Here is a 2,194-nt window from a genome sequence, read left to right as displayed (position 1 = left end):
AAAAAAAAAAAAAAAAAAATCAAGCAATCCAATCATAAAATGGCCGAAAGATCTTAACAGACAGTTCTCCAAAGATATACAAATGGCCAATAAATACATAAAAAGATGTTCCACGTCATTAACCACCAGGGAAATGGAAACCAAAACCCCCATGAGACATGTCACATCACACCTACTGGGATAGCTATCACCAAAACCCAAAAAATAACAGGTGTCAGCAAGAAGTGGAGGAATTTGCAGCCTCATACACCACTTGTGGGAACATAAAATGGTGGCTCTTTCAGAAAACAGTCTAGGAGTTCCTCAGAATGTGAACTACAGAGTTAAAATACGAGCCAATGATCTCATCCCTAGATGTATGCTGAAGAGAATTCAAAACATATGTTTGTCTAACACTTTGGAGCTGATTTGTCCAAAGGCTCCCGATTCCTTCTAGAGTGTGGGGTATATGGCACATCCACAATCACCTGGGTGATGATATTTAATGCAAAGACCTGAAAGGCCCAGGGAGCCCTTGCAAGTCTCTCCGGTGGCTCACAGAGATCACCATTGCTTCACAACCACCAACCCGCCTTGGACCGTGGGAAAGCCTGTACAGTATTCTCCTACACCCCACGTTTGGAACCCCAGAGTCAGAGTCAAAGAAGGCCCCAAAAGAGTGTCTTCATAAGGCTGTGGGGATTCAAACAATTCTACCAGTAGTATATCTACCAAATCCTGGTTATAAATATGGGGCAGAGCAGCAGAACTCTAACCTTGCTCCCTTGCATAGCCTACTCCATGACCTTACCACCGAGTCTCAAAACCTTTAATATGTGTTTGTATTTTATTTATTTATTTATTTTTTAAAAAGATTTTATTTATTTATTTGACAGACATGGATCACAAGTAGGCAGAGAGGCAGGCTGAAAGAGAGAGAGAAAGAAGCAGGCTCCCTACCGAGCAGAGAGCCCAATGTGGGACTCGATCCCAGGACCCTGGGATCATGACCTGAGCCAAAGACAGCGGCTTAACCCACTGAGCCACCCAGGCGCCCCTAAGTGTTTGTATTTTTATTAGTAAGTGTGAAACAATCTAACCCAGGGCCTGGTACAGATTAGGCATAATAAATGTTTGCTGAAATGCACTGAAATCTTGATTCACCAGCCTCCACCCCCAACATTGCTTTTAAGTTGCAATTGCACAGTAACACTCAGCTGCTTGCTTCCTGTTCTTCCAAGTCAATCTCAGCATCCCTGATGTGGTCCAACACAGGAGAGACTCCTTGCGTACCCCTCAGGGGACAGAGCCAAGGTTTACCCAGGACTATGTATTATACTGCAAGTTACTCAGGCCTATGTTATGGTTCCTTGGACCTGTTTGCCTCCCCCTAGGTCCTGCATCAAGGTGCACTCATAGGCAAGGATACAGATTCCTCTGCCTCCCCAGTACCCAAAGCAAGGTCACTGGACACACCATGGGTGCTCAGCAAAACTATCTGAATGCTCGGCCTTGCATGCAAATACCTCTCCATGCCATCTCCGATAAGCTCCTCTCCATCTTCTTCCTCTTCATCCAGGGGTCCCTCTGTACCTAGAAGTCCCTCAGACTCATCCTCAAAGGGGGGAAGATCACGGCCAGGGCTGGAGGTCAGGGCATCTGTGCGACGGGAACTTCGCCCGGGACTGGAGGTGAGAGGATCACTTCGAAGCCGCCGGGCTGGGCTGGAGGCCACTGTGAAGGACTCTGATGATTCCTGCAGGAGAGGACCGAGAAGGTGAGGGCTGACTTAACATCCTTTAAGGCAGCCCTCTCCACCTGCGACTCTGTCCCCTGACACTCCAAAGCCCTCCAGCCTCAGGACTTCGCATCTCAGGTTCCCTCTGCCTGGAATGCCCTCCTGTAAGCTCTGAGCCAATGGCTTCCCGACATACAGGAACCAGCTCAAGTATCACTTACTCAAATACTCCAGGCACTGACATTTCCCAGTGTTTTCTCCATGACAAGTCACTAACAATACCTTATTCATCTGTGTACCTATCCCTCTACTCCTCCAGCCTTTCTCTCCTGTAAGCATGCCTTCCCACCCACAATATGCAAGCCACTGCAAAAGGAGACAAAACACGACAGTGACCAAAGCATAAGAGATCTGGAATGTACAGGCTGGTGGAGGGGAAAAACAATAAATAAAACAGAGGGACAAAAAACCACTACA

General features: G+C 47.1%; 1 protein-coding gene across 1 annotated transcript in view; it reads left to right on the top strand.

Annotated features, from left to right (window-relative positions):
• Window positions 1-2,194, top strand: part of MCM2 (minichromosome maintenance complex component 2) — a 22,295-nt gene that overhangs the window by 771 nt on the left and 19,330 nt on the right. The gene's annotated exons all lie outside the window — the stretch shown is intronic.

Source organism: Mustela nigripes, chromosome 2 (genome assembly GCF_022355385.1).
Source record: "Mustela nigripes isolate SB6536 chromosome 2, MUSNIG.SB6536, whole genome shotgun sequence".
NCBI lineage: Eukaryota > Metazoa > Chordata > Mammalia > Carnivora > Mustelidae > Mustela > Mustela nigripes.
This window is presented reverse-complemented; position numbering and strand designations above follow the sequence as displayed.